This window comes from Mus musculus, chromosome 8, assembly GCF_000001635.26.
Source record: "Mus musculus strain C57BL/6J chromosome 8, GRCm38.p6 C57BL/6J".
Taxonomy (NCBI): Eukaryota; Metazoa; Chordata; class Mammalia; order Rodentia; family Muridae; genus Mus; species Mus musculus.
The window spans coordinates 122,043,123-122,068,986 of NC_000074.6; the positions used below are offsets into that span (position 1 = coordinate 122,043,123).

Consider the following 25,864-nt stretch of genomic DNA (forward strand, 5'->3'; position numbering starts at 1 on the left):
ATGAAGAAGTGAGGGGTACACTGGGGTTCCCCACTGCTTTATTGAGTCTGAGGTGGGGTATGAACATCACCTCTCCCAGGAATACCCCCCTGCAGCTCAGGGATATCCCGCAGACACAAGTGCAGCACCCCCACCCCCCCAGTGAGGACCTTTCACCTTCTCTGCCAGCAGGTGCGTACCCCCTTGCTTCTCTGGAAAGGAGAGCCAGCTTTTGTGAAGCCACCCACTCTTGAGCCGCGCCTCCCCGAATCTTAGCCACGTGTTCGAGTTCCTGAGGAGCGAACAAGAAGGAAAGCCAGCCGGATGCTTAGCCTATGAGGGCAGCAGACTTTGAGTTCTAACGGAGAAGACAGCTCAGTGCAAACCCCTTCGCCCAGGCACAGCAGGGTTAAGTGTCTGTGAGCAGAGAGGGAATCCCAGGCCGCCTGGAACTTGAGACTTCCCAGCTGAGAGCCAGCTCAAGTGAGGGAGATGTGGACCCAGACACACTGCATCGGGCACCGGGGTCCTGAATGCAGGCCCTGAAGATAGCTGCCACCCGAGCCCCACAGTAGCCGTGCCTCAGCTCCAACTCTGGTAAGTGGCCCGCCAGGCACGGGCTTCAGGGGCGGCAGGGCTGTGGGCTGTGGTTTGTTAGGAGTTCGGGTCTGGTGCGGGCAGGGCAGTCTGTGTTTCTTATTATTAATACATTCAGACTTGCAAGCCAGTCGTGTGAGCTGGAAATCTGGAAACATCTTCAAGGCGAAACAAAGTGTTTTGTTTTCCTGCTGAAGATTCCAGTTGCTGGATCAAAGTCTAGGGACTGAGAAGGGAGATTAGCTCCGTAGGTGGAGAGATCTGGGCACACCTTGGCTCTGGCATTGCGAGGGTGTCTGTGATGGCTATTTTGAGTCTTCCGTGATGCTTTCCAGGTGTCGGGATCATCTGTCAGTCCTGTGTATTGATGCCACAAACTGATTTGGTTAGACATTCTATTCTGAGTGCCTGCTGTCACTGGTTCTTTGGTTTTGTTGTTGTTTTTGACAAAGTAGGGGGCAGGAGTGCTGGGTCCTCCCAACTTGCTAACGGGCCAGCCAGACCAGACAGTTTACAACCACAGACGAGCTACTTTAGGTATATGCTTCTGCTAACTACCCATTTTTATGGTATTTCTAAGTACTGGTCTCTTCACGACCCTTTTCCTTGGACGGGACTCAAAGCAGGCCCCTTCTGGGTTATTTGATGTGTCTGTTTCCCATTAAGGATTTGGGCCATGAACGAAAGTGACAATCTCGGCTTCTAAGGATAAACTTCCTGGAACTTTCTCGGAAGGCTCCTCTGCAGGCACAACTGGAGTTGGAGCCCCCAAATGGAGTCTGCCTCGGTGTTTCTCAGTGGGGTGATAGAGGCAGTGAGGGCTGGGACCCTGGATGGTTTCTGAAGCTTCAGAGAGCAAGGGGAGGGGATGAGGCTCACCTGACGCCGCGCTCGGCATCAGCCTTGTGTTCCCCTCAAGTGTGGTTACACTTAGTGTAGAAATCTGGGGTGAATGTGTGTGAGTGGTGCCAGGTGCTCACGATTCCTCACGTCGTTCTGTATCCTCAGCATCAGCAAGAGGGCACAGGTGGTCTTAAAAAAAAAAAAACATAGGCCCAAACCAGCAGTTCTAACCCCAGTGTGATTGCATCGAGAGTGCTGGGCTCTTGGAGTGCCCTTGGCCTCCGTGATCAGCAGGTTAGATGCTGGACTAGGGTGCTGAGTGTCCTTGTGTCATTCCTGGTGTCCAGCTGCTGTGCGGCTACCCCCAGGTCTGCTGCTCCACCACACTGCTAAGGACAAACACTCCCTTAGATGGGGGTGGCAGCTGCAGGCCCTGAACCTAGTTTGTCCCCCTAGTTTGTCTCCCGCTGCCCCTCTGTCCCTTAGCTTTGGGGCTGTTGGGTTTTCTGTGCACATGTAGCTTTTCAGGCTCTTCTTTTTTGGGGGGAGGTGGTACCTTGAGGAATTCCAAAATTGTCCCAGGGCAGGAACTGCTCTTCTCCATACCCGAGCCCCGAGCAGGGTTACCCTGAGAGTCTCACACGGCTCCTGCCTCCGGCCCCATGACGGCTGTGTTTGGGATGGAGAGCTGTCAGTTTCTAGCGCTGTTCTCACGGTAGTACAGAAGCCCTCCCACTTACAGGAGCAACAGGCAGCCTGCTTAGAACCTGCACAGTAGATGCCTTCCTCTGGGCCTTGAGATCTGCACTGGCCAAGGTGAGGGCCTCTGCTTAGAGCCACACCTCTCTCAGTGCCAGCTTGGAGACCCCACAATAGGGTCTCTCACTGCCCGAGTTGCCCTCAAAGCCCTCACTGAGCTGGAGCAGGTGTGTGCGTGTGTGTGTGTGTGTGTGTGTGTGTGTGTGTGTGTGTGAATGTGTGTGTGCATGTGTGTGTGCACTTCCTTGAGCATTTTCTTGCTGGTGGTTCTGGGGCACTGGCCTCTGAGTGGCTCAGCTCTCTCTTCCCAGCTGATAGGAACAGCTGGGTTTGGCTCAGGTGGCATGGATAAAAATTAGCCACAAGGCTCTGGGCTGCAGTGCCATTGACAGTGCCAGGGCTGCTCTTTGAGGCCTCCGGGCTGATCTCCTGCATGCCGGGCAGTTTGAGTGGTGCCTTCCCATCTTCCCAGAGCCCCAAACAACTGAGCAAGGCAAACAGTTGTAACCTGGGTTTATGGTCAGGGAGATTTGGACCTCAGAGAGGCGTGGACACTGGCCAGAACCACCTGGCCAGGAAGCTGCTGAGCCCCCCCTGCAGCCCAGGCCTGTCCCACTGCGAAGCATCTGCCTTCCAGATGGGATTCCCACAAAAAAGATTTACTGAGATGCAGTCCATGGAGTGTGCAGTCCTCCCTGGTGAAGTGTGTAGCTCTCTGGGTTTCTGTGTCTGCCGTGCTGCCGACTCTATAACACTTTCATTTTAGTGTGTTTTCTTCAATGCAAACAGAACCCTGGCTCCATTCGCAATCCCCCTGTATCTCTGGCCCTGGCCGTCCCTTTCCTAGGTTTCATTTGTGTCTGTCCAGACACATCTTCTGAGGGGTCACATGGCATTCTGCCTGCGTGTCTGTCTCTTCTCATGGTGTCAAACTCTGAAGTCCGTCCATACCGCCTCCCTCACCACAGCAGAGGTCTGAGCACTCTGGTTGAAGCCCGCCAGACTTGAGGATCGTCTTTAGGGACTGCCAGCTTGCAGTGGTAGCCATTGATGAGGACAGTGCCCACCTGGAAGCCCTCATCTCCATGCACCTCAGACATGAGCTGGTGATGTGTGTGTGGGCTCCCCCCACCCACCTACCCCCAGAGAGGAGAAGAGGAGCCACTTGGTCATTAAGAGGGATTTGACCCTTGAAAGTATAAAAGGTCTCTGTCACCTGTGCATATTCTGGCGGGATTTTTCTTCCTAGTGACAGAGTCTCTTGTAGCACATGTTAGACAAACCCACAGTGTAGTTGAGTATATAGCTTCAAGCTTTTGTAGTCTCTCTGTTTCTGCCTCCCAAGTGCTAGGATTACAGGCATCTCACCAAGTCTATGGGGTGTTGGGGGAGAAACCCAGGGCTTCTTGAATGGTACCTGAGCATTCTACTAACTGAGCCTCAGCCCCAGCCTGGAGTGTTTAAAAACAGTGCTGGAGGCAAGCATCTCAGGCAAGGTTGGCAGATGAGTAGAGCAGGCAGGGAGAGAGTGCTGGGACCATTGAGGGCGTGGCCTGAGCTGCCTGGGCCTCAGTGACTGGGTACTGGACGACTGTCATGGGGTGGGGGAGAAGGCCACAGCAGGGGTGCAAACACAACCAGCAAGAAAGGTGGACCAGACAGGGTAGTACACACCTTTAATCCCAGCACATAGACAGCATCGATCTCCATGAGTTTGAAGCCAGGCTGGTCCATATATCAAGTTTCAGGCCAGCTAGGACTACACAGTGAGACCTTGTCTTAATAAAAGGAAAAGTCGTTTGGGTTCCGGAAGTCAAGTCTGGGGCCAGTGCTCACACCAGCTTGCGACTGTGGACAGAAAGATACATTCTTAGACCAGCCAAACCAGCAGGGTCCAGAGGCTTCCTGGAATTTTTAGGTTACAGTCTTGACATGGGCCAGGGTCCTGCTTCCAGGGAGCTAAGAGACCATCGCCCCTTAGTCTGCTACCCCCTAGTAATCGAGGATCTAAAAGCACTGCCCTGCTAGCAGCGTCTGACAGCCTTGGCAGGTACAGTGTGTTTTCTGTAGGAGGTCCAATTCTTTCTCAAGAATGGAAAGGCGCCAGTGTCCAGCAGGCTCGTCTCCCTTGGGCCCCTCCTCTGAAGCGGGGTAGCAGAGGACCCGTGTCTTCCATTCCTGTTTGCCCTCCCTCCATATCCCATTGTGCTTGGCAGGTATTAGAGGGGCTCCCTGCGAAAGGTTTCTCAGAGGACCCCTGCAGCTGTAATTGGCCACCTAGTGGCGAAGAATCCGCGTGCTTTCAAGGGAGCAGAGCCTGGCTGACATTGCCCGTGTTCTAGAACTTCCTAGAACTTTCAGTGCTGTTTGTTTGTCTTCTGTCTTTGTTTGCAGTTTCCTAATCCATTTCTTTTGGAAGGCCAGGTTTTTAATTCGGCAGAAACAACCCTCTGATAGATCAAAAGAACAACAGCAAAAAGTCAAGCAGGGCCCAGAGCGATTGTTCCGTGGTTAAGAGACTGCACTGCTCCTCTGTGTGGCCAGTGTTTGCATCCTAGACCCATATGGGGTGGTTCACAACTGCTGGGAACCCCCAGCACCAGAGGACCAGAGCTGTCTCTGTGGGAGTACACTTACACATGTACATGCCTTCTCTAAGACAAAGACCTACACAGGTAATTAAAAACGAACCTTAAAAGCCAGCGGTGGTGGTGCACACCTTAAATCCCAGCACTTGGGAGGCAGAGGCAGGCGAATTTCTGAGTTCAAGGCCAGCCTGGTCTACAGAGTGAGTTCCAGGACAGCCAGAGCTATACAGAGAAACCCTGTCTCGAAACAAACAAACAAACAAACAAACAAACAAATAATAAAATAAATAAAATAAATAAAAATGAACCTTAAAAAAAAAGAAAAAGGCAACCCACGAAGCACATGACCACAGAAGGGTTAAAAGACCAGTCTCTTTCCCTGGAAGAAGTCTCTTCTAACAGGGTTGCTCCTGAAGGTCATCTGCTTTCACCTCCGCCTCTGGCCTCTGTGGTCCTCCCTTCCCTGTGAAGTTAACATTGGGCTGGGCTGGCCTGTACCTGGTTGCTTTTATTCCAAGAGACAGATACCACGGTGTGGGCTGGGTAGGGCACTGGGGCATGTGGATGCTTGGTGTGGCTGGGGTTGAGTAGAGCTGTGTCACCACAGATGTCCCTGTTGACCCCAAGAGGCATCTGGTCAGAGCTACTGTGTTCACAGAGGAGCCCCATTAACTGTTTGGCGGAGGAGGATATGGTCAGACTCGTAGCCCCAGTGAGGAATCCCTAGATTTCAGAGCAGTACTGACCTACTCAGTACCACAGTGGACAGACAAGCAGGGATAGTAGTTCAGTATCAACATCAATTGGCACAGCTTGGCTTCAGTTCCATCCCTGCAAGACATGAGGCCTGCTCTGGCCACTCACCAGGGTGGTTCTGTGACCTCCTTGTTATGAGAAGAGATGAAGATGGCAGACTACACATGGACCCCAAAGATGCCCTGTGACACTCAACCTAGCATCATCTCCTTCTGTAGCAAATGGTTTTGTGCATAGGATTCAGGCTGGATGGAGAGCCTTCTGCAGCATCCAGACCACCCAGCATAACAGTACGGGTCCTTACTTAGGGCACGTGAGGCAAAGATAGAGGGAGTGGCCATGCAGCAACAGGGTGGCATTGAAGTAATACGGACACGGGTTAGGGGATGCCAAGGCTACCGGGAAGAGGCAGAACAAAGCCTCCTGGAGCCTCTGAGGACCAGGTATTTACCACTGTTGTGTCTTATATCTCTGAGGCCTGTGTGGAGTCATAACAAGTTTTTGATGCTTTGAGCAGCTGGAACAACCTTGGAATTCCAGGGACTGGGCTGAGGTTGAAGTAACCATCTGAGAGCTACCCAAGGGCCAGGAACACCATTTCGGACACCAAGGGATCTTTGGTGTTCTGTGTCCTTTGTCTCTCAAGAAGAAGTGGGGCTATTTCCATAGCCTAAGGCAGTTTCCTTCTCCTCCCCTTACAGACGTGTGGGATGAGGCGTCCCTGTGCTCACTGGCCAGCGTGGTGGCTCAGGCAGCTTTGGCTCCCATGTCCTCTCCATCTGCCTCTTTGGCACACTGGGTGTCACAGGAAGCTGAGGAGCCAGCCCCATGCACACTGAAGAGAGGAACATGCTACCTCCTGTGGCACGCCAGGGTCTGTGGCTCTAACTAGGAAAAGAGCAAGCCCAGAATAGGAAACAGGGAGACACCACTGGGCCTGGATGTGGTTCCTGGATGGGTTCTCTGATTCTTTCCTAAGATGGAGAAAGCCTAAAGCCTGAGCACCTGTGAGTGCATGGGCAGTGAGCAGTGGCAGTCTTGCATGAGTCGGGGGGCCTGTGGGGTGCAGGCACAGCTCTGGCTGGCCTACTGCAATGGTTGCAGGTAGCTGTCTTGGCGGGCATATTAATTTCTGTCTCTGTGACAAAATATCCAAGAAAAATCAACATAAAAGAGGAAAGATTCTTGTTGGCTCCTGCTTCAAAGGCCCTACCCATGGCTGGGGCTCCATTGCTTCTAGGTCTGTGGAAAGACTGAAGCGTGGGGAAGTGTGTGGCCCTGAGACTGCTTACCTCAAGGTTGCCAGGAAATGGAGAGAGAGAGGACAGAGACAGCTGGGCCAGGGATATGGTATCCTGTCCGCTCAGCCACTTCTTCCACACGGGCTTTTTGTCCCTCCTCATAGAGCATCCCTATAGCAAATCTCTGTGGACTGCTAGTGAAGCAGATGTTCTCATTATCCAATTAGCACTCAGTATCACCACCAGCAGCAGCTGGGGGTGGAGCCTCTTGCAGGGAGTACTCCATACCCAGACCAGACAGGAGGGGGGGGGGAGTAGCTCTCAATGCAGGTCTTTGGGGGCTCCAGGCATTTTAGGAAGGGGCTGAAGCATCCTGGGGTTGTCCCCTCCCTGGACTGAAGGTGGCACATGGCTTTGTGTACCCAAGGTCTCTGTTATCTTTGGTGCAAGGTCTTGAGACTCTGAATGAGAGTGTCCTGAGCTGCTGTGTGGCTTTAGGTGGGTGGCTCTGTGTCCTGGGCTTCCCTCTGTTCAACTTTGAAATAGGGCAGCTTTCATACATATATGTCCTACGAAGCCTTTCCAAAGACCAAAACCCTTACCGGAACCCATGGACAGAAGGCCTCAGCTCCTCCCCTTTGCCACAGCAGGTGGATGGGTTGTTTGCCCATTCCTACACAGGTGTGACAGTACAGTGAAGCCTGCGGCCCTTGGTCTGGTAGAACTTGTTTCCCATGGTGACCGTGTCTCCAGAAGCAGCCCAGGATGCAGGGTCAGGGACAGCCCCAGCCATCATATGAAGGCTCTCACGCTGGGACTTGGCACTCTCCCGTTCCATAGTCAACAGTGCTTGACTCTCCGGGTGGGCTGGGCACCCCTGGGACTGGCTGTTGATGGATCACTGCGCAGTTCTGGAGTGGATTTCACATAGGTCTGCCAGACATGACCCGGGAAGGAGGACAGCGCGTCTGTGTTCTGTGTGGTCATGGCTGCTCTCCAAGCTCAGAAGACATAGACAAAGGGGCAGAGGACTGCAGCAGATGGCTTCTCAGTAGTGAGGTCTTGGGGACCCATGTTTCTGGTCCAGAGACGATGCTTTCCTAAGCTTTGTAGGGCTCTCAGCCTGTGTGTGGAATTGTTCCTAATTGGAGGTGGGTTTAGTGAGATCTCCTGTCCCATCAGCCATCTTGGCCTGAGCTCATTGGAACATGGCGTGCTGAGCATAGACCCACTGAGGAGGGAGGTGGGTTGAAGAATCAATAGCTGGGGAGGTCTGCTTGTCTCTTGAGGAACACGTGGGCTAAGCTGGTTTATAATGATTGTCAACTCAACAGGCTGAAGAATCACCCGAGAGACAAACCCCTGGAAACATCTGTGAGGGAGTTTCTAGATTGTGCTACCTGAGATGGGAAAACCCACCATAATTGTGTGTAGCACCATCGCATGTATAGGAGTCTCAGACTGAATCAAAAGAAGGGATCTTAGCCCTAGCATTCAACTCTCTGCCTGACTGTGGCTGCCCTGTGACCAACCAACTGCCTTCTGCTCCTGCCTACCATGATGGGACCGTACCCCAAAACTGTGAGCCAGATTAACCCCTTCCTTCTGTAAGTAGTGTCTCACCTGGTACATCGTCATAGCAACAAGAAGAGTAACTAGCATGGGAACATTCTTGTAGTTTTTATGTGAGGACGGGTCTGTCCTTTGGGACAAGCTCCTTACGTGTGCCCATGCTGGACTTGGTGCCAGCTGTGCATGTGGCTTTAGGAGACACAGTAGCACCGTCCTGTGATGACTGCCCCATTCTGTGTCCCTTGCTCTGGAGAGGGCCGATCTTCTGAGTCCCTGCCCGTATTGATGGTTGCCTCATTTCAGCTACTCTGGTAGCCGACGGTGATGTGCATTCCCCCACCTAACATCTCTCATGCCCCACTCATCACCAACCTCCGTCCTCCAGGGAGTGCTCTCTGAACCTCTGCCCATTTTCCAGTTGGCACATCCATTGTGCTTGCTCTGCAGTTATGAGACTTCTTGGTATGTTCGAGATTGGGAGCTCCTTAGAAGGGACCTCAGCAATGTCCCCTCCCTGTGTGCTCTCTTTTCATCCTTCTAACTTGTCACCAGTGATCAAGTCTCATTTTGATGAAGCGCAATTCACCACTTTCCCTATAAACCATAGTTTTGGTCTTGCCAGAGACTTTTCATGCGATCCCAGGTCTGAATATTTTCTCCTGACCCCCAGGTTCTAAAATTTCCATTAGGTCCTGGCCTCTCCTGCATTGGTTGAGGACTGCTCTCTGCTTTGCCTTCCTGTCTGCTCCATTCCAGTGGCTGGGCCTGGCAGTGAACCACTGAGCTGGGGAGGTCCTTTCCCCAGAAGCCTGTGGGCTGCTGAGATCTCCATCACTGGCCCTTCCTTCCTTCCTTTCTGTCTGCTCCCGGGCCGTGTCCGAGGGCAGCAGACTGGCAATGCTGGGGATTCTACAGACAGATGAAATATGCTGAATAAGAAGTCAGATACTTTCTTTTCACACTATCTATTTTGTATGTGGCGTGCACACATGCCACAGTACCTTCCTGGAGGTCGGAGGACAATGTGTGAGAGTCTGTTCTCTCCTTCTCCCATGTGGGTCCCAGTGGCCAGACTCAGGTTGTCAGCAGTGTGGGCAGCACCTTTGCCCACTGCACATCTCACTAGCCCACAAGTTTGTCTTAGAACATTTGGATGGATTTCAACATTCACCAGTTATTAAAGATGAAAACCAATTTGCATTCTAATGAGATGGATGTGGTTGTTTTTACATAAAGGATTAAATCTTGGCTGAATATTTGATACTTGTAGGACAGAACTCTCTGATGGTTTTTTATAGTTGATTGTTATTTTTTTTAATAATCCTTAGTGCTGAGCTGTCTCTTAAAAATGTCTTGTACACATTTCATTTAACAATTATTTTATTATGAAACTTAAATCAGCAACTTAAACAATAGTTTTTAAAATGAAACATTTTAGTACAATGCAACTGAAAAAAATGTCCTAGGATGCCCTCACACGTGGAGGAATGACGCAGAGTACTCAAAGCCTTTGCTTCCTATATTTTGAGTTAACTTTTGATTGTAATCTTTTACTGTCTCCAATTTTTTTAATGACCTCATGGTCACTTTTGCGACCCACAGCTCAAGAGAGCGCTTGGAGCAAGCATTCTGTGTCTGTAGAATCCTCTGACTTTATCTCTCACTTTTAAAAATAAGCGTTTGAGGGCTTGGGGAGGTAACTCAGTGGTGAGGGGAGAACCCGCATGGACACCCAGCACCATGTGAAGCTGGGCATGGGGGATGGGATGAGGCTGGCACATCTTTAACCCCAGTTTTGAAGAGGTAGAGACAGGCGGATCCTCGATGCTCGCTCGCTCGCTGGCCAGTTAGCTGAAACGGCAAGTTCCAGACTCAGTGAGAGGATGTACCTCAGTAGATGAGGTAGCGGGTGACTGAGAACACCCAGCACTGTGGCCTCTGGCCTAATCTCATAGGCCAGCATCTCCCTTCTTAATCACTCTCCTAGTGTAGGATTGTCTGTGTGCTGGAGACACAGGGCTGACTGTATTTAAGGTACAGGACTGATGGAATATTTGGGGTGTAAGGCTGCATAGTTAGGTTGCTGGACTATGTTTGGGGTATGGGACTAGGTGTGAGATATGGAGCTGTATTTTGGGTAGAGGGGTGAACGTGTTTGGGGTGCAGGGCTGACCGTATATTTGGAGTATAATACGGGCCTCTTGTTTATCACACACTGCACTGTGGGCTGCAGGCCTCCACGTTCTTGCTGCCTGCCTGCGTGTGTTTATTATTGCTTCCAGCCATGGACAGTGAGTTCATCTCTCACCCCCTGAGTAGCTTGAGGCTTCTGGAGGAGCCTCTTAGTTCCCACGGTCAAGTCTCACTGCCCCATGACTGAGTGTGGACAGGCGGGCTGGAGGAAAGTGCTCAGTGGCCCTGGCTTATGGTGGGTACCAGAGTTTGCCTCCCCTGGGCTTCTGTGTGTTTACGGGGATGGAGGGCTCACCCTTCTGGAGGGGTGGACCTGGAATTTGATAAAATAGCCCCGTTTGAAGGTTGGGCTCAATCTCACGCAGGAGCCAGAGCTCTGCCCTCACAGGCGCCCAGGATGGTGGTCAGTAGGAGCAACATCGTCACCCTGTGCGGTGTCCTGATCGATTCTGGGGTGCCACGGTGAACCCCCAGGTGTGTTGGTGAAGACTGTGATGCTTCTGATAGTTTCCACCATTCTGGGCCTGCACAGGAGCCTGCACCATGGGAAGATGAAGCAGAACAGAGCAGAGATGCCCTGGGCAGCTCAGCCACCTCGGAAACCTGTTTGGTCACAGGGTGGAGGGTGTGAAGAGATGCTGCATGTGGATAAGCTGTGAAAGGGAAAGGTTCAGTGACCTTCTGAGATGTCCTGTGACCCTGGGTGAGACCCATAGTCGGACCCCACGGTACACATGGGCAGGAGTCAGAGCCTTGCTCGGAGACTTGCCATCGTGAGCACAGACTGCCAGAGCCCGGGATGCTCAAATCCAGGATCCGCTCACATGCTAGGTTAGGATGTTCTGAGGGCCCCGGGGAGCAATCATCGTTATCTCTGAGCCAGAACTCGATGGAGGGGGGATAAAGCTGCCCAGAGCTTTGGACAATCCGGGAGCCCTTGTCTCTTTTTAGCGCCCTGCTATGGGAATCCTTTGAGCAGCTGCTTGGTACCCACCTGCTCCTCTGTACCCATACAAAGCCAGCGCCCAGTGTTAGGCGTTCCTTCACAGTCTAATCCTTCTGAAATACCAGCCCCTCACCTGGGGCCTCTCTGGGTGTCAGCCCGTCCTTCTTCTGCCCCAAGGTGGTGTCTTTAAGATGGTCAGCTTTGAGCTTCTTAGTAAGGGCAACAGGCCGCACACAGCACCTGGGACAGCCTGTCTGCTGGCTTTTGCTTTCTCTCCCATCCCTGAACTTGGACTTCCTCCACCATAAAGCAGAGCAGCACTTCAATGACATGCAGATGTGGGGCTGATTTCCCTCTCTGGGTAGAGTGGGCTGATCTGGGCTCAGATTGCTGCTCTACGGTTTCCCAGCAGTGCGACCCCTGTATGAAAGGCGGGTTTTAGAAGATGATGTCCTGACATATACATACCAAAGGCATACATGCCAGCAATCTTAATGCATTCATTTATGAGGGAGATGGGAAGATGCTGCCAGCATCTCACAGATCCACTGAGCCAAGCAGGCAAATTCATGGGGAGTGTCGGGGGAATTTACAGATCAGTTCTGAAGAGGCAGCAATGGAGCAGGAGACCAGAGGCCACTCCCTTATACCCAGCAGGCCTTCACGGCTTCTGAGGCAGAGGCTAGGCAGTGAGTGGGCAGGCTGGAAGTACAGCCTCTTCCCACCTCAGTTTGCTGAGCTTCCATGGAGCCTTGACAAAGAAGAGAGCAAGTATGGCTGCTTCGCATAAGCTGAGGGGTCACGGAGCTGGCCGGGAGTCTGTTTCTCCACCCTCCCTCCCTCCCCTCCTTCCTGTTCCTTTAAGGGCAGATCCCAGGCTCAGAGGCCTCGCCCACTGCCATCCCTGGGGCATCCTCAGGAGCCCCTCCAGCCTAGCTTGCATCCATCATCATTAGCTGTCCCGATGAGCTTGACCTTGCTCTTCTGGAAGCATTCAGCCATTCTCCAGGTCACCAATTCCCTTTCCGGCCGGTTGCGTAAAAGCAGCCAGACATTGAGGTTTTCATTGGAATCCCTTGCTGCAGGTGTGGCCGTAGGCAACACCTGCTATGGGACTTCGGGTCTGTGGCTTGGGTGCATGTTCCAGAAGTGGGAGGGGACTGGGGCTCTGGTGCAGGAAGCTGTTCCTGCTGGATGGGGGTGGCCTGTGACACAGCTGGGGACAACCTCGAGTTTGCAGCTCGCAGTGGGCTTCCCGGCCCCTCGCTACTTGAGTTCTGTCTAAGGGAAGCGAAGGTGGCTGACTGGCAGGGAGGCTAGCCTCAGCTACTCAGCCTGCTCCTCCCGGTAAAACGAGGGAATTGTGGGTAGGTAGATGGGAGGTCTGAGTTTTGTTCTGACCGTGGCCAGCCAAGTTTGCAGAGTGAGGCTTTGTCTAATCCAGAGATCAGGCTCTTCTGGGAAGAATAGGGTGGGGGAAGCCAAACTCCATCAAGCAGCTAGGGAACCTCCCCCAAGACAGGACAGAGAGCACACGTGCCAGAGACACAAGTCTGTGAAAAGAGAGAAACCTTTGCCCTGGCTCATTTCTCAGAGGGCTCAGAATAGACTCAGGGCCACCCTGAGGTTGGGTGGGGTCTTTAAAGGGAGCCAGAGGCCCACCACCAGGCAGGAGCTGGCTCCCCCTGGTGTGGGCAGAAGGCTGGGTTCTACCTACTCCATACAGGACAAGCCACTCTGTGCTTTGCCCTCATTTGCATTTCCTAGAGTGACATCATCAGGTGTGAGAGGGTAGCCTTAGTGCAGGGGCTGGGAACTTACTTAAGGGTGGCTGGAGGAAGTGGCCATGGCATATCACCTAGCCACCTACTGATGATGGGGGGTGGGGAGGGAGAGGGCTCCCTGGACCTCCAGTGGCTGGGCTAGAACCCAGCATGGCAGCAGAGGGTATGAGAGAAGCCACTGCTGGACAAGGCTAAAGACCAGAAAACCCGAGTCATTGTACCCCTGGGTAGGGCCTGTTGAGTAAACAGAGATCTGCTATACGCATCAGCTCCCCACTGGGTGAAAGATGTTTGTGGGTGTCCCACGCTGATCCTGAAGGGGTGGATCAGGCCACCATAACTGGAAGGCCAACATGCTATACTGGATCGTCTGGCTTCCGCTTGGGGGCAGTGGGATCAGTCCCTGGGAGCTGGTAGTGTTGGTTCCAGGGCTTGAGAGGATGGGTTGGAGTGAGTGGGGACTCTGAGGGCAGTGGAGTCCCTACTATATCATGAGCTGAAAGCTGACGTTGGTCACAAGCCCTGGTCAGGCTTCAACATGAGATGTCATCAATTATGTAGATAGAACACGAACTCTGAAGGGGGTTCATTTGGCCCAGGGCCCGTGAGAGTTTGGCCCTAATGCTGGGCTCTTGGCTCCCATGTCTAAGCCCAGCCCTGGGCCTCCGGGAGAGTTGAGTAGGTGAAATGCCATACATACTTGTGTGCATCCATAATTGATTCCAATGGCCTAAGGATGATAAATCACTCGCTGCTTTCTCCGTAACCTCCTCATCCTGTCTTCCTAATCCCGAGTTGTCAAAGCAGCTGCCAGACCACATTGCACTGCTGTGATGTGTCCAGGATGGCCTCTGAGAGCAGGTTTATTCTTTACAATAGGGGTCCCATGTCAGTCTGTCTCTCTGTTCTCATGGCCATGGACAGAGCTGCGTCAGTGTATCCAGGGTAAGGACAGGGAGCAGGGGTAGGAGGAGTGAGGACCTCTCAGAAGAAAGACAGGACAAGCGAATCTCACTGCTCAGCTATGCCAGGCACAGGCCTTCCAGCCCACTCGCTCCTGTTTCCCAGTGTGGCACAACCAGGAAGCCTTCTATTCATTTGCCTATGAATGATGACAGACGGCAGCTTAAAACCCATAGGGCATCTAGGATCCCCCTACCTGTCACCTGATTCTTGGTTCTCCAACACTGGACATCCCTCAGATTGATGGATCTGCCCATCATCCTGGGTTGGGCGATCAAACCCAAGTGTAGCCTTAATACATTCCTTGTCTCCTGCATTCCTTCAAACTGCTCAGTAGAGATAGAGGTTGGATTAGATTCTGGTTCTACCTTTTAAAACAGTCTGTTGTGATCAGAAGATGGCACAGGTAGGTGGCTCCGTGCAGCCCAGACGTGTCTCACCGGGATGGCTCTGGCTTCTGAACTTCCTGTCTGATCAGTTTGAATCCTAATGCCGTGCTATATTTCTACCTGGGCTGGTTCGACCTTCCTTAGATAACCAAGTGGTCCCTGGTTCTCAGGAGGGTAGCATATTGATGCTTAACCTAGCATGGACACCCACACGGAAGTCCTTGACTCCATCAGTCGTCTGCCTCAGCCTCCTGAGTAGCTGGGTCTACATGAGTGAGCCCCCACACTCAGCTGGGGCTCCTGTGTACTGCTTGCTGGCCTGGGCAGTCACATGGGGTCAGGAGCTTTGTCATCAGGTGCTGATGTGATGAGGTCACCAGCAAGAAGGCAGATATGTGTAGTTCGTATAACAAGTTACACTGTATTATGGTGAAGATCATCACACAAGGTTCACGCTCTAACTCCGTAACTCCAGTTCTATGCCTGCCTCCCCAAGGCTGCTCACCTGTATCTCAGCTGAAAGTCGGGTCCAGTCTCTTAACAGAAATCTCTGATTGGAGGATCAGGATCCTGGGAGAGACTCTCCAGCCACAGGGCAGATCAAGGTGTCGTCTCTCCAGATGTGCAGAGCAGAGCATTGCATTGCTCTTGGTCTCTGCCTATATACTGAGCGGTGGGTGTCCTGGAGTTCTAGGACCGTGCGTGGTTATCTGGAGTGAGAGGTGCCCCTGGGTTCTGGTTTTCATGTGCAGCCTTGGGTGTAGTGGGGATCCTGACTAAGCAATTTTCACACATCTAAAAGGCATCTTTTGACTCTGCCCACTACAGGTCTCACCTCACTCTGGAGTCTTCTCTGTACTGTCCCTTCTGTATGTATCAGTTGTGGGTCTTTCTAGAGAACTCTGTTCTTCCTCTGATGCTGGGCTCCCCTGACCTCACGTTCTCTTAGGATGAACGTTTCACTTTCAAAACCTGGGGCGGATCTGGTGGGAGTGGGGCAGGCCAGTGACCTGTGAAAACCAGAGGCCTCCGGAGCAGTAGCGTTTCTGAGTCCCTGGAGGGTTGGTGTGAGCAAGGCGGGAGGGGGGGGGGCGGCAAACATTGTTCTCACTACGGCTCTCTGTGGCCAACATCTTTATTGTAAATATATCTTTGTGTGAGTCAGATGCGGCTGTGTACACTGCCACCCCAGCATCAGGCTGAGGCAAGAAGGTGGCAAATTTGGAGCTAGCCTGGGCTACACAGGGAGACCCTGCTTCAAAACCTGCCCTGCCTGGAGTGTTCTTATTAAAATCTCACCCCTGTATCACTTGGTGTGTAGATGTGTGCTGCTTGGTTGATGGAAGTGCTGTTTGCTGTGACGAGCCGCCTACAGAATACGAGTTTGGCAGGAGCTCTGCTGTCACCGTGCTGCTGTGCTGGGGGCGTGCCTGGATGCACTGCACACACTGTGACTCTGGAGTCATGCCTGCAAACATGAGCAGTGGCTTCACGTGCTTAGCTGGTGGAGTGCCTCCATGGCCTGTCCACAGTGTCATGCTGGCCCTTGGTACTGTCGTCAGTTACTGCTCCTCAGCCATTCTACTCCAGGTGTAGGGTGGGCCTGTGACTCCGTGATTCCCGACTCTGAGGGTCTATCACCTGATTAGACAGAGTCTGATGTAGCCCAGGTTGGCCTTGAACCTCTAATCTTCCTGCTTCCACTTTGCAGAATAATAGGAACATACTCCTTTGTCTAGCTTATTCTTCTGAAGAACGGTGGCTTTGGATATTCATAGTATCGATCTTTTTAAAAATGCTTCATGCCTTCTCTACTCTCTTTAAGAAGCATTTGTTTCTGCTAAGATCATGAATAAAAATTTGTCTGTTTTCTTCTAGAAGTTGTATAGATTGGGGTTTTCATAAATTCATATCTATAATCCATTTTAGGATAATATGCTATGAAGTCAGGGTAGAATTTCCTACTTTTTCCATACAAATGGGAACTAGTTCAGCTGTGGGGAAGAGGTGGCTGTTTCCCTCAATGCCCCCCTCTACCACCCAAGAGTTTCCTCAGGGTCTTCTGCTGCTGCCGGCCTGCACATCTTCACTTTAGAATATACCTTAAATTAATGTCTTAAAATAATATGTCTTCTAAATTGTCACTTTTCCTCAACCCACTTTGGCTTTATGGCCTCCTGTCTTCCTCCCTTCTTCCCTCCCCCCCTCCTATCTTCCCCCCTCCCTTCTTCCCTCCCTCCCTCCCTCCTATCTTCCCCCTCTCTCTCCCTCCCTCCTTCCCTCCTTTTTTCCCTCCCTTTCTCCTTTTCTCCTCCCTTCCATCTTTCTTCTTCCCCTTTGTTTCTTCCACGCTGGGATGGAGTGCAGAGGCTCATGCAAGCTGATCAAGCTCTCCACCACAGAGCACATACCTAGCCCTGACTCACAGTTTTCAATCACTGACCCTACCTCCTGTTTTGTTAAGCTCATCCCTTAAGCACGCAAATATTGTAACAAATGTTATCTTAAAAAACCCAGCACCAACTTGGGTTCCCAGTGGCTGGTGCTATCTGGAGGAGGGCAGTCAGTGTTTGTGGATGGGCCCCTGCTGTGCACAGCTCTGGTTTTAAAACATTCCTTAGGATTATCTGTGCAGTGCAGGGGTCTTCTGTGTGAGAGGGATCGACCTCTGCCCCTCCCCGCTCATGCCTGCTTCTGTCCTGCGTGCTGGCTGCAGCCTCCTGGATGGCCGTGAGCAGAAGTTGGATTACAGAGCTCCTGGCGATGGACCTGGCCTGCTGGGAGAGTCTGCTGACTAGCACTGAGGAGAATGGAGGCTCTGCACCCCATAGTCCTTCCTCAGACCTTGGGCATTCTCTTCTTTCCTGATTTGTTTTGACTTTTCATTTATCTAAAGAGAAGGTGTTCGTAGCTGCTCTGGATGATCTCATGGTTCCTTCGGTTCCTTCCGTGTGCTGTGTTGGTTGACTTTCCTGTTGAACCGAACCCCCCTCATTGCAACAGTGACTCCAGTTCTGGGCTTCTGAAATGACACATTGTTGAGGGACTGTGCATCTTTCTGTTCTGTTGATTTCTTTCCTTTCCTTGTGATTTTGTTGGTCTGGTGAGATGGCTTCATGGAAGGTGCTTGTTGCTAAGTCTGCCGTCATGGATGGGATTCCTCAGACGCACATCCCACATTCTGGAAGGAGAGAACATCAGACCTCCATATGCACGCCCTGATGCGTGTGTGTGTGTGTGTGTGTGTGCTTGTGTGCGCATGCGTGCGTTGTGTGTGTGTGCACGCGCACGCGTGCGTGCGTGCGTGTGTGTGTGCATGTGTGTGTGTGTGTGCGTCATAAAAGAATAAGTGTAATAAAACCAAATACGGCCTGGAGAAAGGACTCAGTGGTTTAAGAGCATTGGCTGCTGTTCCAGAGAACCTGGTTCAGTCTCAGAACCCACACAGCAGCTCGCAGCTCTCTGGAGCTACAGACTTCCTCTTCTGGCATCCTAGAACACATGCATACAAGCAGACAAAAGCATAAAGTAAAATGAATCTATCATAATAAATAAATAAATGCAGCAAAGAGTGCTCTGCCCCCACCTGTTGCCTGGGGCTTCTTTTATGTGATCTTAGGAGAAGGGGGAGGGGCTAGAAGGGGCCCCTACTTTGATTGACAGGTTTGGATTATGCAAGCCCTTTCTCACTGAGCAGCATGTCCTTTCCCAGGAAGGGTCTGACTTTAATACTATGTATACCCAACTGAACACAGGTGTCTTAGGGTTTTACTGCTGTGAACAGACACCATGACCAAGGCAACCCTTATAAGGACAACATTTAATTGGGGCTGCTTACTGGTTCAGAGGTTCAGTCCTTTATCATCAAGGTGGGTGCATGGCAGCATCCAGGCAGGCATGGTCTAGGAGGAGCTGAGAGTTCTACATCTTCATCTAAAAGAAGCCAGGAGCAGACTGTCTCCCATATGCTAGCTAGGGGGAGGCTCTCTCAAATTCCACCCCCACAGTGACACACTTCCTCCAACAAGGGCACACCTCCTAATAGTGGCACTCCCTGGGCCAAGCATATTCAAACCACCACAGTAGGCACACGTAAAGAGGACCCTTTCTAAAGGCTCACTCAGGCTACAGTTTACCTTGTTGTACGCGTATCCTAAAACAATGTAAACCAGATTTACCCCTGCATTTCTTACCTAGGGATATCCTGAATATGTTTGGTTTGAATAGAAACTGTTCATGAAAGAGTTTTTGTTTGTTTGTTTGTTTGTTTGTTTGTATGTTTCTAGACAGGATTTCTCTGTGTAACAGCCCTGGTTGTCCTGGAACTTACTGTGTAGACCAAGCAGGCCTCAAAGTCACAAAGATCCACCCGCCTCTGCCTCCCAAGTGCTGGGGTTAAAGGCGTGCGCTATCCCTGGCTTGAAAGGGAAGTTCTTGATGGTAGACTTGTAGGAGAGACTTATTCCATTCTCCAGAATGGAATGTGTGTAAAACTGGATGCAGCCGCGGTCCCAGGTTTTCAAGTGCATTGTTAGAGGTGTGCGGAGCTCAAATCAAGTGGAGTTCCAGGTTGCTAAACTATTCCCTAGGCTTGTCTGCCTCAGTATCTTTGATTTTGGCATCAGTGTCCGGTTGAGGTTTGGTCTGTTGTTATGTATTGTAACACTAAACACTGGCCAGCAAGGTCTGGTTGCCTCAGACATGAGGACATCCTCATGCACACCGAGTGATGCTACGGAAGCTTGCTCCTTCATTTAAAGCTATTGGTTGAATAAAAATGTACAGCTGGGCAGAAGAGAGGCAGGCATGGCTTTCATTATGGGCAGAGACCATGAGGAGAGGAGAGGAGGGGAGGGGAGAGGGGAGAGGAGAGGAAAGACTTTGAGGGGTAAAGGAGGGTGAGAACTTCTCGTGAGGACTGGCCAACTGGAGTAGGAGTGGCCACTGAACTTGGCAAGTCATATCTGGGGTTATTGACCAGGAAGTAGACAAACTAGCATAGAGGTTGATATCTGCCCAGCTGTTAAGGCTTATTGTAAGTATAAAGGTTTCAGATCCTTTATTTGGGAACTAAATGATCAAGGCGGGGTAGAAAATCGCCAGTTAATTTTTACTGCAACAGGCCTCATATCACAGTAGGGAAGTAGCTCTGTGTTACCTATATTTTCTAAGTAAATTTGCATAATTTAGTTTTGCCCCTGAAATATCTGATAGGATATGTCAACAAACGCCTCTGACCCCAGGATCAGTCGAGACCTTCATAGCACTGCCGCGTCCTTATTTACACACGAGGGTGACCTGCCCTGCTCCTCCCACCCTCACGGTGAGGTGGGTGGGTTGCAGCTGTGCATGGGCCTCCAGACCTGGGTTAGCTGTTGCTTTATTTTGAGACAGGATCTTGTTATGTAGCCCAGGCTGGGCTCACGCTGTGGCGTTCCTCCTGCTTTGCCCCTCCCCCAACCCAGGTGCTGGGATTATAAGCGTGTGCCACCGTACCCAAGCGTGTAACACCTTACCCAGCATCTACCTTTATTCCTATGGTATTGGTTACCCCCTCCATCAGTTCTGCATGCCATTCACAGCAGCAAGGCCAAGTTTGATGGCGCAATGCATGCGTTCCAGCTTATACCCATCTGTTTAAAGGTGAGTGCTACTGTAGTGGCCTTTGTAATACAAAGGCGCCCCTGATCACGCTGCAGGACAGGACAGCAGAGAGATCTGGTCACCTCAGACTCGTGCTGGGCAGGGAACTTGGTGGTGAAACAGTGCTCACCCACACTCCCATGGGGTTTTTTGGCTTCTCCCCTCAGGGTGGAGGGACCTTAAATGGCCAGTGACGATCAAAGCTCTTATTCCCCAGACACTGACCCCAGAATGATGCTTCTGAGCCCCAGCCCACACGTGCTCAGGACAGGAGTGACAGCTCTGAATCCCCAACCTGGGACATACTCAGACCTGAAATTCAGTGACATTAAAACCATCCCTGTTCCTGGAGAAGGGCATGAGATAGAAGCTATCAGGTAACCAGATGGCCAGTAGGGATGAGGCTCTGTTTTCTGGTGACATGAGAAATTAACACCCATATCATACCCCGTTACCATTTTTTTTTTTAGATGTCAGTTTTTTCTCAGTCATACAGTATTGAAAATGAAAACCCAAAATAAAGGAAGGCAAACAGATCAGAGGCTGCATCCTCCAAGGTGAAGCAGCAGGGTTGGTCCGGGGACATCTCCTGTACTCTCTTCCCCGTGGTGGTGGTCCCCGTCAGCTTTCCTCCTGGGCCATCCAACAGCCCTGCCTTGGAGGGAATCTGTTTTCCTGTAGTTCTGAAATCACGTTCCATGCCCTGGGCTCCAGTGTGCGGTTGATCATGGTCCAGTGTGCATTTATCAGACTTGGGGAGATGCAGGCAGGTGCCTCTGGCTCCACAGAACAGAACCCACTGGCATTTTGTGTGTACTTCCTGTGGGTGATAGGCACAGGGCCTGGGCTTGGCTGTGTCCTCTCCTATTCTGCTGGCAGGGACTTGGCCCCTGTTTGGATTCACCTCTACAACTTGTCGGTAGGTGGCTTGGGCTCTTGCTGCTCACACGGGTCACAACAGTATTAGGTAGGATGCACATGCGATCTCAGAGCAGCTTGTACCCAGCCACACCTTCAGGGGAGCTAAGGACAGAGGCTTCAATCACCATCCCTGTGAGGCCTGTCTTCTGTGGGGACACTCCCAGCCTCTCCATCTGCTTTGAATCACAGCCTGGGGTGCTGATGCTCCGTGGCTGCTTGCATCCACATGTTTTGGAAATTACCCTCCCGCAGCCCAGCCTCACAATGACCTCAGCTGGCTGCCGTTCACTCGGGATAGGACTCTGCTTCACAACAGGCCTGTGCCTGCTTGCAGCCCAGGGGCACCTGGATCCATCCCTCTGCACCCAGGTACCAGGGAGTCTGTAGGTCTGTCCCTATACTGTTGGTCACTGGCTATGCGGCCTGTACTGTACTCTCTGTCACCAGTACCCGAGATGGCTGACTGGCATTGTCACTCTGTCTTTTTGTGACATTGAGTGATTAGATCTTTCCCACAGTGGAAAACACTGCACTCCAGTGTCACATACTCATGGGAATTTGAGAGACCAGAGCCCTATCCAGCTCTACCACCATTGTGGAAACACTTTAGAGATGCTTAAGGAGTCTGCATCTCACTCTCGTGAATGTTTGCAGTGACCATGGATGTCTCTGTGGCCAATAAAATGGAAACATCCAGAATGGATGCCGTAGACAGGTGAGAAGGGCAACGTGGGTATCTGGGACTAGGCGGCAAGGTGGCCTGTGAGTCTGGGTTGTACCTTAAGCTCACTTTGCAGCCGTGATTGGAGGGCACAGAAGCAGTGTCACACACGCGAACACATCTGCAGAGGGTGCTGTCGAGTAGCTTTTTGGGCAGCACTACAGAGAATCCATTCTCATGAAGATCGGTGCATCCCCACCTAGAAGATCCTGCACATCCCAGGATCAGGTCCTCCTGGAGGGTCAGGTATGGCCATACTGGCTGTGCTACCTGAAGTTTCACCGAGGAGTGTCCCTCCTCTGTGCCCCTGGGGCAGTTCACAGCTGCACAGCCACACAGGCCCGCCCTTTCTGGGCGTGGCTGTTACTTTCAGCCTGCTAGCAACCTGACCAGTGTCTCATGCTGACTGTGTCTCACTCTGACCACGTCTACAGTGTCCACGTCTTTAATCTCAGCCAGGAGGGAGAGGGCTGCTAGGTGAGAATGAAGCAGACTGCAGCCCAGAGCTGGTGAGGATGCATGGGAAGGTCTAGTCTCTGTGTCCTTGTAGGAAGCAGTTTTCCAGTTGTTCTGAGAGATTCAAGGCAGGACTCAGGGTGCACCTTCAGGATAGGAAATGCTCTCTCCACTTCCATGGCAGATGGGGAGCATCATGGTGGGCCCGGTGAAGGTTTGAGTCCACCGACTGGCTCGTACTTGTCATCAGGGAAGCAAGCTTACCTGCAGCCATCCTTGCGGACCTGCACATTGTGATTATCCTCCTGTGTGATTATACACATCTGTACTGTCTTCTTTCTCCTTAAAAAAAAAACAAAAAAACAAAAAAACAACAAAAAAACCCAAAACAAAACAGTTACAACTTCACTCATGTGTACCTAGACACAGGTACACGTGAATAAAAAAATCAATTCTTTAATAATTACACAGGTATTCAAGGGTCCCCTAAAATCTTCTATGCACCAGTTTCTATGTTGGTAGCCCAGCTGAGCTGACATCCTTTCTGAAGAGTGTTGCTCTCTTTGGGATGGCCCAGGTGACAGACCACTTCTGACAACCGACAGAGAAAGGCTGCTGACCTTTTTCCTGGCTGTGACCAAATGTCCCATAAGAAGCAGGTTGAGGGGAGAGGGCTCGGGCATCATGGAGGGAAGCATGAGAGCAGCAGTGCAGGGCGCTCGCTTTCGTGGGGGCAGATCTAGTGCTCCGACAGGAACACCAGAGTACATGTCTCTTTTCTCCTCTCCCCTTTTTATCCAGTCCAGGACCCCAGTACACGGTACGGCACTGTGCACATTCATGGCAAGCCTTCCTCAGTAAATCCTATCTGGAGAAGCCCTCAGAGACACACCCAGAGGTGAACGCCATCAATACGCAGGCATCCTTCCCCCTTTAAAAGTAATAGTTTCATTTCTTCTTTGAGAATCTAATACATGTGTGCAGTGTATTGTGAGCTTACTCCGTACCTCCCCCTCCTCCAGTTCTGCCAGGGTCTTGTGTTCTCCTTCTCTCCTGAGTTCATGGACTCATGAATAATAATAATAATAATAATAATAATAACAATCAACAGACCCTCGAGTCCAGTTAGTGCTGCCCACAGTGCATGAGTGTGGGGCCAGCCTCTGTGGCATGTGCAACCCACCCTCACCCTCACCCCCAGAGAAAAGTGACTCTCCCTTCCTCACTAGCCACACTGACACTATGACTGGCTTGATCTTGTTCAGGACTCGTGTAGGCAACCCCAGCTGCTGTGAGCTGACATGTTTCAGAGCTTCCCTCCCTGTCTCATACTCTCTCTGCTTCTGTGAAGTTCCCCATGCTTACGCCAATGACCCGTTACAGCTGGGCACTCAGACTTACACTCAAGTGCTTCAGCCAGTCATGCATCACTGCTTTAAGTTCTGCTCGCTGCAAAAAACAAAGCTTCGCTGGTCACCATGAAGGACAGTATAGATCTATGCATATAAACGTGTATTTATGGGGGGAGTTCGATATGACTGTTAGTGACACACCACCATTGATTCTCTCCCTTCCCTCAGCATCTAAGCTCCTCTAATCACAGGCTTTTGATCAAGTGTACAGTATGAGGTGAAATCCCTCCTGTGGAGCCGACTTCACATCCAAGCAGAAAGCAGGTGGCTATCCCCATAACCACTATGCCACAATGTACCAGTGACATACCTTTCCTGGCGTTACTGCATGCAGGGTCAAACACCAGGGAAGACGGTTGATGTCTTTCTTCCTTGGTGGCTTACCTATCAGCTTCCAGCACCATGGAAGGTAGCTAACAGGAGAGAGTTTCCTGGTCAGTTTGAGATTGATTCCTCAGTGTCCTGAAACCAAAGCCCATGGCGGTGGTAGTTACAGTAGGCAAGCAGGTGTGGGCGTTTCTGGGGCCTCTCTTGACCAATAACGGACAGGGAGGTGTCCTGTTCCTGGCACTTCGATCTTCATGGAATAAACCATGTCCTCTGGGAATAGAATTGTTCACCTACGTGGGATGCCTCTGATCAATTTTTATTTTTAATGTAATATTTTTTAAAAAATAGCATTCGAATTAGTGCATTACCATAAAGCTTCTGCCTATATCCCTAGTTACGGCTAGCTCACCCTGTCTCTGCTCTCCTCTGCCTCCATGCCCCCATCTCCACTCAGCCTTTTCCCCAGAGTCTCCCCTGTTCTCTCATGTCCCCTTCCTCCCATCATCCCCTGGAATGCATCTGTATGTGGCTTTCTTACAGACACTCACCTTAACTTTCCTCACTTCTTCTTCCCCATCCTTTCTGCCTCCCCCATCCTTTCTGCCTCCCCCCCCACCCCCCCCACCCCCGCCAAGTGGCTGGCATCTCTTGCTCTTTCCTATAGCCCAGGCTTTCCTGGAGCTCACAGAGACCCACATGCCTCTGTGTCCAGAGTGGTAGGGCTAGAGGCCTGTGCTAACAGGGCTCAGCAGATGTTTCTTAACCCAATCAAGTTGACAATGGAAATCACCCTTTGTGGCTCCCCTGCAGGACAGATGTGGTCTGTCTGCCCAGGGAGAGAGCATTCTTTGGGGTGGGGCGGAGGAGCATCTTCTAGCTAGTTTCCAGCGTCCTTTTATCTCCGAAAGGCTTCTTACCCCGAGTCCGACACCACTGAAGAATTTTCTCTGGCACAGCCATTTGTCATCTGCTTTGTCCTGTTGCTCAATGCCTGGCGCTCAGGCTCTCGGGGTCATCTGGGGAAGATCCCCAGGCTGGTCTGATTGGGTCGTCAGCAATGCACCATCCGGGTTCATTCCAGGTGGCACAAGTTTGAGGCTGAACGGAGCCAGCTGGGTTGGCTGAGACTGGTTGCTAAACAGGAGTGTCTGCGGAACTGACCGACTGGGATGCTTGCCCTGGGTTGGGGTCTGGGAAACCGGATGGCTAGTAGTCCTGCCAGGCAGCCACTGTCGAGTCTCACCCAACCAGGAGACCTTGTTACTGCTTCTGCTATCATTTACTCAGGGTTAACTAGGCTCTGGGAACTACTAGTGATGAGAGGCAGGGATCTCGCTACAGTGGGGACAGTGCCACAGTTTACCATGTGTGTTCAGTTGAACATCAGTAGTTCATGTTGTGACGGTTAATGCTGTCAGCCTAGGCTCTGGAGTCACTTGGGAGACAAGCCTGTGGGCATGTCTGTTTGAATATGTGGCCATTAGGTTAGCTTAACCGAGATAGGTGGGCGGCACCATCCGGTGACTTGAACGCTTAAACCAGACTGAAAGGAGAAAGCGATCTGGGCACCAGCAGCCACCTCTGTCTGCTTCCTGACTGTGGATGCCACGTGACCAGTGACCTCGGGCTCCTATTGCCACGCCTCCCCACTGTGATCAACTTCTTAACTCCAGCCGTAAGAATAAACGCTTTCGTAAACCACTTTGGTTAGATGTTTTGTCACAGCTACAAGGAAACTTTTGTAGCATCTTCTTAACTCTTGGAAGGGGCA

The 25,864-nt window shown here is 51.5% G+C and overlaps 1 protein-coding gene across 1 annotated transcript in view; it reads left to right on the forward strand.

The window, feature by feature from the left end:
- Positions 1-25,864, forward strand: part of Zfp469 (zinc finger protein 469) — a 229,528-nt gene continuing 203,664 nt past the window's right edge. The window contains exon 1 of the mRNA XM_011248576.3: positions 1-576. The gene's annotated coding sequence lies outside the window, so the exon portion shown is untranslated. The remainder of the gene's footprint in view (positions 577-25,864) is intronic.